Raw genomic sequence first — 13,447 nt, 5'->3', positions numbered from 1 at the left:
GGATAATGAACTATATACAAGATTTTAGCAATGAGAACGGTATCATTAGCAGTAATCAGCATGGATTCATGAAGAATCGTTCTTGCCAAACCAATCTTATTACCTTCTATGAGGAGTGGAGTTGCCATCTAGATAAAGGAAGGCTCATAGACGTGGTGTATCTGGATTTTGCAAAAGCATTTGACACAGTTCCCCATAAATGTTTACTGTACAAAATAAGGTCCATTGGCATAGACCATAGGGTGAGTACATGTATGGAAAACTGGCTATAAGGGCGAGTTAAGAGGGTGGTGATAAATGGGGAGTACTCAGAATGGTCTGGGGTGGGTAGTGGGGTCCCCATGGGTTTGGTGCTGGGACCAATCCTATTTAATTTGTTCATAAACAACCTGAAGGATGGGATAACCAGTTCAATCTCTGTATTTGCGGACAATACTAAGCTAAGCAGGGCAATAACTTCTCCGCAGGATGTGGAAACCTTGCAAAAAGATCTGAACAAATTAATTGGGTGGGCAACTACATGGCAAATAAGGTTCAATGTAGATAAATGTAAAATAATGCACTTGGGTGGCAAAAATATTAGGGCTGATACTGATTAAAATTTCGTGTTCGATTTAATCTTTTTTTTTTTTTTTTTTTTTATCAACTAATTTCGATTAATTATAACGCACATATAGATCCAACTCATTTTTGCTGATTTAGCACCATTGTTATGGCAACGGCCGAAGCCGGACATAGCGGGGCATGGCTAGGACATCACACGTCACAATCGCAGCTTCACCGTGCCCATAATGCTGTCTCACTGTGCCCATAATCACAGCCTCACTGTAGTCAGTGCCTGTGCCTGGATTACAGTCTGCAGGCATCTCCCACTGTGTGTCTCGAAGCTGAGTGTGAAAACTTTGGCTGCGCTGTGAGAAAAGTCCCACCCTCCTCCTAGATCAGCTTGTGTGATAGACGCAGTGTTCTGTCTATCACACGAGCTGATCTAGGAGGAGGGCGGGACTTTTCTCGCAGCACGGCCAAAGTTTTCACACTCGGCTCGGAGACACAGCGGGAGATGCCCGCAGACTGTGTATGACATAGTGGAGGAGGGAGCGGAGCGCTGCGCTTCAGCCGCAGCTTGGCCCAAAGCGGCCCCAGGGCAGGCAGCCTACCGATCAAAAACATTTTGATCGATCAAAAAAAATTAATGATTAATCGAGGAATTAATCGTTAAATTCCGCAGCCCTAAAAAATATGAATGCAATCTATACATGGGGGGGAGAACCTCTGGGGTCCTAATAGATGATGGGCTCAGCAATGGCATGCAATGCCAAGCTGCTGCTAACAAAGCAAACAGAATATTGACATGCATTAAAAAGGGGATCAACTCCAGAGATGAAACTATAATTCTCCCGCTCTACAAGACTCTGGTCCGGCCTCACCTGGAGTATGCTGTCCAGTTATGTGCACCAGTCCTCGGGAAGGATGTACTGAAAATTAAGCGGGTACAAAGAAGGGCAACAAAGCTAATAAAGGGTCTGGAGGATGTTGGTTATGAGGAAAGGTTGGGAGCACTGAACTTATTCTCTCTGGAGAAGAGACGCTTGAGAGGTGATATGATTTCAATTTACAAATACCATACTGGTGACCCACAATAGGGATAAAACTTTTTTTTGCAGAAGGGAGTTTAACAAGTCATTTTCTAGCAAAAAAAAAAATAACTTGTAAACAAGTTTGAAAAATTGGCTCGGTGCCTTACCGGTTAAGCTCCAAGCCTCTGTCGCCCAACTCTGTAGGGTCGCCACCTGGTTTTCTGTTCATACTTTTTTAAAGCTTTACCAGGTGGATGCCCAATGCTATGCTTTCAGCTGCAAGGTTCTTGTAGTGGCACCCTGAAACCTGGGTATTTTTAGCACTGTAGTTGTTGGTTGTGGCTGTTGCTGCTTCTGTTGCCGCAATTATATTTTGGCACAGTTAATTTGCCTAGTTGTTACTCAGTCTTGTATGTATTGCTTTGGGATGTCCCATGGTGTATGAATAAGTTGCCTGTGTCCTGTAGTTTACGGTTTAAGATCAGAGAGGTTTTAACTTTCCTGTAAATTCCAAATCTTACAGGACATGAGCTGCCCTCCCCAAACTCTGTTACTCTGTATTGCTTGGTACAAAACTCGGCATGGGGTAGAACTATAGCGTAGGCAGCCTCACTGTGCAATCACCTGAAGGTATGAGCCTATAACCCATGCATGGTGTATGAATGTTGCCTGTGTCTTGTACTATACTATGTAGATATGGAATTTGCAGGCAAGTTAAAATTCCCATTTTTATTTATTTATTTTTTTTTTTTATCACGCTCACTGACCTGTGTAGCAATTATGGAGAAATTTAACTTTCACATTTTACAGCAAGGTCACTGAAATCGCAGATCTTTGCTACTGCTTCTAAGTAGAGCCAAACTGCTCACTATTAAAAAATTGTGCCCCCCCTCCTTTTTCTTCTTTCTCACCACTATCTCCATGTTGTGTTGCAGTTTTCTCCCTCTTAGGTATGTTTCCCCCTCCTCTATTGTTTCAGTATAGCAGTGATGTTACCCTGTCAATTACCTTGGATTCATCCAACCAAGATCTCATTAGAGCAGCCTCTTAGCTGTGACCAGTTAGCTATCCTACTTCTAATCAGGAGGCATTGCTAAAGAAGGGGCAGTGCTCTGTAATTCTGTAGAAATAGGGTGAAAAGGAACCTGGTTTTCTTGCTAGGATTTTGGGCAGTGGCTTTTTTTTTTTTTTTTTTTTTTAATGGAGATCCTCCTAAAGCCAGATGCACACATACCGAAATTCCACCAAATTTCAGCCTGTGTACCCCTGCCTGTTCAACAGAAGCCAATCTAACCAGCTTCTGTCGAACAGCCCTGCTGGAAAATCGGCATTCGAGATCCGCACATGCAGCCAATGGCTGCAGTGCTGATCAGTGTATTCTGACAGGGAGAGGGGTGGGGGCAATCCCTGCTGAATACAATAGCGTGGGGGGGAGATCCCTGCATCAACATCACTTTTGTGGATGCAGGGATCTTTGTGGCTTTTTTTTTTTTTTTTGGTCATCTCACTGGTTGAATAAAAAAAAAAAAAAAAAACACTATCCTGCTTTGGGGATGACCTTTCAATAACCAACTTAAATGTATGTTGACAGCTGTTTTAAAAGGCGATTGTTTCTGTTTTGGTGGTGTTAATTTACTTTAACTGTCAATGTTCTCCTTATTGCTGCATGGATACAGTATGACTATTCCCACTGGTAAGTGCTGTTAAAAATGTGATTTCTGATGTTCTGGTCTATTGCAAAATGGTAATTCTTCCAAATGCATGGATTTTTAAAAACCTGATGTACTCATTCACCTTATGAGGCAGAAGTTTTTGTTGTCCACGTTGGTAAAATCCATATTTGGCTTTGAACCGATGTTCTATACTGGTAGACCTAATATCCTTACTTTTAAATAAAAAGAAGCAAGTTTATGAATTGGATAACCAGTTCCTGTCAAACCTGCCAGTGTCTAAACAATTGTAATATTGAGAGATTAGCCATTTCAATGTCTTCAGTGTCAAGATCCATGGGCAGTGTTGAAAGATCCCGACTATTCTGTTTTTCTTTATCGTACATCATGGGACACGGAGCCATAGTTATTAACTACATGGGTATATAGGCACCTTCAGGTGATGGACACTGGCACACCCAATACAGGAAGTTCACTCCCTATATAACCCCTCCTTCTACCAGAAGTACCTCCGTTTTTTTTTGCCAGTGTCTAAGGTCTAAGGTGTTGGTCACGAGTGAAGATGTGCTCGGAGGAGCTCTACTGGGAGGGGTCCTTGCTGGTTTTAAATGGCCTCTACAGACCGGATTCATCCAAAGTGCCACTGAGGCCAAGGTGGATGGTACTCGGGCCTCATATAAGAAGAACAAACTTTTGCCTGTAACGCCTCTCCTTGCAGGGCTGGACCCCAGGACCCAGTGCTTTGGTCATGCTCACATTACCTAAAGTTTTTCCTAGCGGGGTGCTATACAGGTCCAAGGGAGTGGAACCCCGATAAAAAGGGACCTGCTCCTTAAAGGAAACACAGCCTGCCATGATGGGTGAAGGTTGGATCTGTCTGTCATCAGCAGTATCCTGCGGCGAGGTTAAGGTAAGGGAAGAAGCCTTGGAACTGTGAAGTCCATCTATGGCTTTTCTTCCTTGGGGTGGGGGGGGGGAAATGTCATGCCCTAAATCTCCACTAGAGGGAGTAAATACACATGCCTTAATTTGTTGTCTTCACTTCAGCTCAGTGTCTGTGTGTGGATTCAGCAGCAGCTTGTCACAGCGGGGATTCCTCATGTAGGTAAAGAGATCTGCCATTCTGCATTTCTCCCCCTGGAGGGACTAAAAGGATTAGGGAATTCAAAAAAGGTTGCTGCTCCCCTTGTACACCCCGTTTTGCTCTGAAAAAGTTCCCCCTGCTCTGCTAGCCATTTTGGGCTCTGCCTCTTCTCCCCTTCCCTCTTGATAGGTCCTGAATGCTGCCCATGCGTGCGGGAATGATTTAAAATTCAAAGGAAAGGGGGCAGGTGTTGTATGGAGGGGGCGAGGCCTAGGCACGGTGCCGTGTGCGGAACGTAGCGTCCGCGAGGACATACGGTGCAAGCGCGGGGAGGAAACTTTGTACAAGAGCAGTCTCTCCTCAGCTGGATAGCACGGAGAGCAAGCTGGCTGATCACCCGGGACACAGGAGCGGTGGAGCTTGTAAGGGCTGCATATGGGCATTCCCAATAGAGTAAAAGACAATTTTTTTCCCAGCGCTAGGCTGAACTTTTATTAGCGGCATTCAATTGTCCGACTATTGATCAGCAATTAGTGCATTTAAATAGTACCTCTGCTTTGTGCTTAGGACTTTTCCTCCTAACAAGGCCGGTACAAACACCTCAAAAAAGGTACCAAAAACATCACCCCCAGGCACTGAGAACTCCAGTCATGCCTCCACACTGTCATCTTCTCCTGAAATACCAGAAGTGGCAAGCCAGGGTGAGTCATTGGAACCAATTGGTGTTGCAGCTGCTTCTCACATCTAAGCCCCTGTATACGTGACTGAAGATGCCTTTCCCTCCACCCTGGTGGGGTTACAGGAAAGACTAGCGGCTTTAATCGCATCCTCCATCCATAGGGATAGTGAGCGTGGTAGATACCCCTCCCCCACCTCAGACCCTTTACCAAGGGAACAGTTGGTAGAGGAATGAGGTGTTACCCTCAGGCGATCAGGAGGAAAGACAAAACCGATGAATCCTCTGTGGAGGAAACAACGGTGGATGAACCCTTTTCAGCCTCGCAATCTGAGAAATTGCTGGTACAATCTCTTACGGAAATGGTTCGTTCTGCTTTCAAGCTACCCCTAATAGTCAGCTGAAAGTTCCGTTTCTTCTTTGGGTTCCTTAAAACCTCCACAGTCTTTGCATGTGTTTCCTGTCCATGCATTACTAGAACAGCTTATTTATGCTGAATGGAATCACCCGGATAAGCATTTTCTCCCTCCAAAAGAGATTTGCAGTACTCTATCCCGTGGAAGAGAAATTCACCAAAAGATGGAATGTACCAGCAGTTGGCGCTGCTATATCCAGTGTGAATAAAAGTCTAACTTGTCCAGTAGACCATGCACAAATGCTTAACCCTTTGAGGACCATAAGATTACCGTCATCAATATAAAAATAATTATATTTTTTTTCCCTTTAAGAATGTATTTGAACAAAAAAACCATTTCCACACTTGACATTTTTGGGGGAGGAATTATGACACGGCACAAATGTGTCCCTATGGTCCTCAAGGGAGACAAGGTTGTAAGCATTGTCGGTTTCTGGAACTTTAAATTTATTTTACAATGAACTCTAAAGAAGGTCATAATTGAGTCAAATTCTGCTACTCTTAAACTATTTTGACATTTTATTCAGATACTTGCTCTAAAAATTTCATCAATAACATGTATTTATGTACATATGCTAACAGCCTCATGGTAGGCCAAAACCAAAAACGTATGCATCAAGGTACTGTCACTGTCTCAAAATGCAAAAATCTCTATGTGATGGCCTAACAGTTCAGGCTATGATAGTCAGCAAAGCAGTTGCGTGTCTTTGTTTAAAAAAGGTGCACGTTACATGTGTCGCAGAGGCTGTCCATGCGATTTTCATTCCCATGTTTGGCACATTGTTTGCGTCTATCGCATGGAATGTTCCGGCTTTGGTGCTGGAAGGATACTTCATGAACTTCTGACTGGCGCTGACGGAGCTTTTCTTTGTCTGTTGGAGTATCCATCCACCAGACTTCTTGCTATCATCTGCCGATATTCCAGTGGTGTAATCGCTTTGTACTCTGGGTGCCTCTCCATTTGCTTGTATATAAATGCAGTGACTGTTTACAGCAATATCTAGGAGGTCAAAGAAAATCCTCAAATAAAACTTTATTTTTGACTTCCAGTCTGTCTCATACTCCTCTCTCACACCCCCCATGTACTTGTTGTAAATAATAATGGTTGGACATGGAATATGCAGCTTTTCTGCACATCCTGCCTGCCTTCTCAGCACATGCGTCATATCATCCTTTTTGCATGTAAGGAAATTTGACAACAGTGTCACTGATCTATTGTCCATCCATTTTACACGTGACGCCATTTGCACTCTGTTGTAATATGTTGTAATGTTTACCGATTTATGTGGGACATTATTATATGTATATACACATACAGTCAATATTAACCAGGCCAAAATTGAGTTGACGATGGTCTATTTTGTCCAAACCAACTCAATTTTAATATAACAGCTGAAAACCCTTTGATGTGTTAGTCTCATGCAAGTCTACCTAGGGGTGTGAGGTATGGGCTGTTAACCTAATTGAACATTTCAAAGGGTACATTGTTTAAAGGACCATAGAAGAAGTATTTATTGATGGTAATTAGACTTGAGGGGGTAACAATAAGATCAAAGAGTATTATGGGTTGACCTAGCAGAAACTCCCTCTTAGTGGACTAGTATTTCATAGAGGACATTCAAGCTGGCATTTAGTTTTGGGAGAGGCTTGTCTGTGTATGCACACTCAGACCCAAGACATGGGACTTTGAATTATATTTCCTCTGTCGGATTTCTTTGTCATCTGTGGACTTTGGACTTTGTTCTCTGTTGGAAGTCAATAAAGTGCATCTCTCTGGAAGAATTGGGTTGCTGCGGAAGAGTACTTACATCATCATTATAATAATACCTAAATATTAATTATCTATCCACCCAATACATATTCAATACAATACACCCGATCACTACACACTCATAGTATCCACATCTCCTTGTTTCATTTCTTTGTCAGCTTTCAAGTTTTTGGGTATATTTTTTTCTGTCCACATGAACTGTGCCACAAAGGTAGATCTTTTTCTGCAACATCTCGTATTGCAGCAGTGGAGAATTAAAAAAAATTGTTAATGAAAACCTGACAGCATAGCTGTTCTAGTTTTGTCAGCATAACAATGACACTCTCCAAGACCATGTTCTGTGTCTGTTTGTTTTTCGTCCAGTATAAATGTCAAACTGATAAAGGTAGCCTGAGATAGCATCACATCTGCACCATAGCTTGAATCCCCATTTTACAGGCTTGTTTCTGTACTGCTTCATCATGTTTTGACCTTGTATATTGTATCATGTGCTCATCAATCGACTGTTGCTTGCTTAGATTTCTCGCAGCCTGGAAGCATCGATTAAAGTGCTCGATCAATGGACGAACTTTGAAAGCTCTATCAAACGGGGATGAGTTCTAGGTAACATTTCCTCATTATTTGCAAAGTGCAAAGCAGAGCGAATTGCTTCAAATCGAGCACGACTCCATTGCATTTTCTATAAATGGTACCTGAAGATCTGGCTGAGTAGACCAATAGTCTCTGATCGATGGCAGAACATGATACCCCATAACAAGACATATTCCAAAGAAGGCTTGAAGCTCATCTGAATTTGTCTGGAATTAAATGCCCTTCTGTTTCATATAAAGCTCACTTTGCTCCACAACGAGTGAGACTAAAGTGCTGAAATCAGATGCTTGTTCAAAGACTTCAACAGCATCAATATCTGCAGAGTCATCTAATTTCAAGTTCACTTTGTCCATAGTCCTATTCAGTAGTGTTTGTTATGACTTTAGTTGCTCCCCTTTTCCACCTAAAGTCAAAACTAGTGATCACTGACTGAGTTTAACTAGATCGCAACTTTTTTAGCAGAGGCAGTTGCTCTCCTTCGGACTTCACTGCTGAAGTCTGGAGTGTACATTTACGTTTCGGTAAGCCATAGAACATCAAAGGTTTGACAGGTAGAGCTGTACAAGCTAGGTTTGTGCTAGAGCTGGGTTCAGTTGATGATGAAGGATCAGGATGCTCTATGATCACTTCCTGGGTAACACGGTCAACAGCTTCAAGCAAGAAACTCTGATCTTCTTCGAGAGTGAGGTCCTCTTCATCACTGTGGTCGGCAAACAGCCCGTTTTTATATCCTGTTCACGTATTGTAAACGAGCGTTCACGCCGTGCCATCCTGTTTGAGGCCTTACTAAGAACAAATGAACAATAGCGAATAAAATGGGTTACGACAGTTGGTGACTCTGCCACTTCATGTAGCTGAAGAAGTGAACTGTCCAACAAACATACATTTCTCACTGATGGCTGACTGACTTCAGTTATACAGAATTTCTTTGTGCTGCATTTCCTCACTCCCCCCTCCTTTCTTCTCAAATGGTTACAGAAGGGAGTGTAGCACATTATCAGTTTTATCAGTTGCTGTTGAGTTCCAAGAGGTAAAACTGTACAGTAACTGGAAAACTGCTTTTTATCGACGGTCCCTAAAGTTCCACAGAGCTCAGATAAAGCACAGGCTGAATGACTTCTATACCTGTCCAAAGTTATTTGATAAACAACTCTGCATAGTGGCAGGGTTTCTTTAAGGTATGGTCCGTGGGGATATGTGTCCCAGAGCAAAAAATGTCAGCCAATTTGTTGTCAAACACAAGTCTATCAACAAATCTCAGATGATCCAATAACATCTGACTATTTAGGTCACTTTTTATGGAACGCCAAAAGAAGCAAAAAAGAGTATTTTAAGTTCTTAATCAGATGATACAGGCAAGTAAAAACATGGGACAAACACGTCCCTTGGTCCTCAAAGGGTTAAGGATCCAATGGATAAAAGGTTGGAATTCCTGTTAAAATCCTCTTTTTCTTTGGCACGTGCAGTTTTTCAGCCTGCAGTCGCTGTAATAGGCATCTGTCAATCCGTAAAGGACCAGTTTAGACAGGCCCTTAAGGAGGTTCCTGTACAACAAGCCCGGGATTTGGCCAAGAGCATTATGTTTTGCTATAGATGCCATTAAAGATTCTATTCACCAGGCATCCAGCCTTGCGATTGTGCTAGTGCACATGCGTAGGATCCTGTGGTTGAAAAATTGGTCAGCCGAAGCACCATGCAAAAGGCTCCTGACTGCTTTTCCTTTTCGTGGGGATCGGCTATTTGGGGATGATTTGGACAAATGCATCCAAAAGATTTCAAGTCAAGAGAAGGAATAAACGCCCTTCATTTAAGCGTGCTCTTTCTCCAGCGCCAGGGGCATCCGCCTCTAGGCAGTCACAAGGGCCTCCGCCGTCGGTCTAGAGGAAAGCCTCAGGGTCAGGCCCAGGCACAAAAGAAGTCCTGAGGGCGGAAACCTGCAAAACAGAATTCTAAAGCCTCATTATGAAGGGGCGCCCCCGCTCGCCAGGGTGGGGGAAAGACTTCTGCAGTTCTCAGAAGTCTGGCAAGAGGAAATTCAGGACAGATGGGTCATCTCCACTCTAGGTAACTCTAGTGTACAAACTGGAATTTCGGGTGTTTTCATCGCCTCATTTTCTGAGGTCAAACGTTCCTAAAGATCCAGGGAAAAGGCAATCTCTGTTTCGGGCATTAGACCGATTACTGGCTCATTGGGTGATCATGCAAATCCCCACAGAAGAGCAAGGTTTGGGGTTTTATTCAAACCTCTTTACGTTACCAAAACCGAATGGAGATGTCAGACCCATTCTAGATCTAAAGAATCTAAATCCGTTCCTGAAGGTCCACTCTTTTCGCATGGAGTCAATCAGGTCGGTGGTTTCTCTCCTACAAGGAGGAGAACTTCTGGCGTCTATCGACATCAGGGATGCATATCTGCATGTTCCTATATTTCCCGCTCACCAAAGGTTTGTGCGGTTCGAGGTAGAACAGCATAATTTTCAATTTGTAGCCTTGCCCTTTGGGCTGGTTACAGCACCCCGGTTATTTTACAAAAGTTCTGGCTCCACCTCTAGCCAGGTTAAGGGCGCAGGACATAACAATCTTGGTGTACCTGGTCTATCTATTGCTAATAGACCAGTCGGTGGCCCGTTTGGAGCAAAGTGTGCGCATTACAACCAAATACCTGGAAAATCTGGGTTGGATTCTCAACCTAGAGAAGTCTTCCTTAAAACCGCTAAAAAGGCTGGAGTACTTGGGTCTGATCATAGACGCAGCCCAGAAAAAGGTGTTCTTGCCTCATGCAAAGATCAACGCCATAAGAGAGCTGGTGCAGATGGTCAGGTCGAAAAGAGATCCCTCCATTCGCCTTTGCTTGAGGTTGTTAGGAAAGATGGTGGCTTCATTCAAAGCGGTTCCCTATGCCCAGTTCCATTCGAGACAAAACAGTATCCCGTCTGCTTAAAACGAAACTGTTCAAGCTCTAGACTTGCCAATGCGGCTGTCCCCAAGGGTGTCCCAGAGCCTTAGTTGGTGGTTGGTAACCCGGAATCTGCTGAAAGGAAAGTCCTTCAGACCAGTTATCTGGAAGGTAGTAACAGATGCCAGCCTTTCAGGTTTGGGAGCAGTGCTAGGAAAGACAACTGTCCAGGGACAATGGTCAAGAACCGAAAGAACCTTGCCCATCAACATCCTAGAGATTCGGGCAGCGCGTCTGGCTCTGAACGCCTGGAAATTCAGGTTACAAGGTTGTCCTGTCAGGATCCAATCTGACAATGCCACAGCTGTGGCTTGTATCAATCACCAAGGGGGCACCAAGAGTCTCTCAGCTTAGAGGGAGGTGAACCATATCCTAACTTGGGCAGAAAGGAATGTTCCGTGCCTATCTGCAGTTTTCATTCCAGGAGTGGAGAATTGGCAAGTGAACTTCTTGAGCCACCAGCAGTTGCTCCCGGGGGAATGGTCCGTCCACCCCGACGCTTTTCTGGCTGTTTGCCAAAAACGGGGGACTCCGGACGTAGATCTTCTGGCATCCAAATTCAACATGAAGTTTGTCAACTTTTTTTCTAGAGCAAGGGATCCACTCGCATGCGGAACAGATGCATTGGTAACCCCCCAGTTGTCTCTACCTTTTGATTATTCAAGGAACTCAGCTTCCAGAGTCATATTTTAGAGTCTGGAGGGCCTATGTTTCCTGTTGTGAATCCAAGGGTTGGCACCCTCGGAAATATAGCATAGGCAGAATTCTTGCCTTTCTACAATTAGGAGTAGATGAAGTTGGCCTTGAGTACTATTAAGGGCCAAATCTCAGCCTTATCGGTCTTATTTCAAAGACCGCTTGCTTCGCATTCTTTGGTCTGGATTTTTATGCAGGGGTTGATGCGGCTTAATCCGCTAGTTAGATCACCTTTGAATCCTTGGGACTTGCTTAGTTTTGTCAGTGTTACAAAAACTGCCCTTTGAACCGATACAGCATACTCCCTTGGTCCTCCTGAGAAGGAAGTTAGTATTCTTGGTTGCTATATCCTCAGCAAGGAGGGTTTCGGAATTGGCTGCTCTTTCTTGTAACGAGCCATATTTGATTATTCACGAGGACAGGGTCGTGTTGCGTCCTCGTCCAAGTTTTCTGCCTAAAGTGGTCTCAGGTCTCCTACCATCGTTTTTCCCAAAACCATGTTCTAGGTAAGAGAAGTCACTACATTGTCTTGATGTGGTGAGAGCGGTCAAGGTCTATTTAGAGACAACCTCTCAGATCCAGAAGACTGATGTCCTATTTGTGCTGCCAGAGGGTCCTAGGAAAGGTCAGGCAGCGTTGAGATCCACTATTTGTAAGTGGATTCGGCAAGTTATAATTCAGGCTTATGGTTTAAAAGGTAAAATTCTGCCTTTTCAAGTCAAAGCGCACTCTACCAGAGCAATTAGTGCTTCTTGGACAGTGCATCACCAAGGCCTCCATGGCTCCGTTCTGTAAGACTGCAACTCGGTCTTCAGTGCATACGTTCACCAGGTTTTATCAGGTGGGTGTAAAAAGGCATGAGGATATCGACTTTGGCCACAGTGTGCTGCAGGCAGCAGTTTAGGTCCTCAAGTCTGTGGGCGCCCTACGGATTGTGTCTCCCTCCCATCAAATAGCATTGTTATGGGACGTCCCATATAGATAATGTCTAGTGTCCCGTGAGGTACAATAAAGAAAATAGGAGCTTACCTGTAAAATAATTTTCTTGGAGTACATCACGGGACACAGAGGTCCCTCCCCTCTTGATATTTGTGTATATTGCTTTGCTACAAAACTGAGGTACTCCTGGTAGGAGGAGGGTTATATAGGGAGTGAACTTCCTGTATTGGGTGTGCCAGTGTTCATCACCTGAAGGTGCCTATATACCAGTGATGGCGAACCTTGGCACCCCAGATGTTTTGGAAATACATTTCCCATGATGCTCAACTACACTCTAGAGTGCAAGACCATGATGGGAAATGTAGTTCCAAAACATCTGGGGTGCCAAGGTTCGCCATCACTGCTATATACCCATATAGTTAATAACTATGGCTCTGTGTCCCGTGATGTACTCCTCCAAGAAAAGGATTTTTACAGGTAAGCTGTTATAAAAGTCCTATTTTTTTTTTTTTTTTTTTTTTGCTATAGCGTTAGAAATGTGAATCAAAGTTGCAATTGCGTAGCATCTAAAAATAAAAAAAATGAATGGGATTTGACAATTTGTTTTGAATCGCACAACTAACCAATGTTGCACCCAAAAACTATTTATAGACATTTAAAAGAACCTTTGCCCAAATAATGCACACTAAGGTATTTGTCTATTCCAAAACCAGTTGTAAAAGCAATTTAATATAAGCCCTTCCTCACCCCAGTAGTTATAGGAATTATAGAGAAATTCATCTTCTTTGTAACAGAGGCACAGAAATCTCTTATTTTCTATCAAGAGCAGAATCTTGCCAGCCTTCTAATGTAAACACACAGCAGGTGTTTCCAAGCTGTTAATAACTGAGTAAACCGGACTTTAGAGTCTTTGGAGGATTAATTACTCAAACAGTACAAGCAGCTAGAGAAGTCGGGGATAGTTTTGTTTTTAATTCTTATTCTTTTTATTTTTAAGTTTATTCTTAAGCATAGGAAAATGAATGTCCATAGTCTGGTCAAAAGTTTGCTTTATCAAAAAGTTGCACTTAAA

At 43.3% G+C, this 13,447-nt stretch overlaps 1 protein-coding gene across 1 annotated transcript in view; it reads left to right on the top strand.

Annotated features, from left to right (window-relative positions):
- The window catches only part of SYPL1 (synaptophysin like 1), a 103,879-nt gene that overhangs the window by 63,155 nt on the left and 27,277 nt on the right, over nt 1-13,447 (top strand). The window lies entirely within an intron of this gene.

The sequence above is a fragment of the Aquarana catesbeiana genome, linkage group LG03, assembly GCF_042186555.1.
Source record: "Aquarana catesbeiana isolate 2022-GZ linkage group LG03, ASM4218655v1, whole genome shotgun sequence".
Taxonomy (NCBI): domain Eukaryota; kingdom Metazoa; phylum Chordata; class Amphibia; order Anura; family Ranidae; genus Aquarana; species Aquarana catesbeiana.
This window is presented reverse-complemented; position numbering and strand designations above follow the sequence as displayed.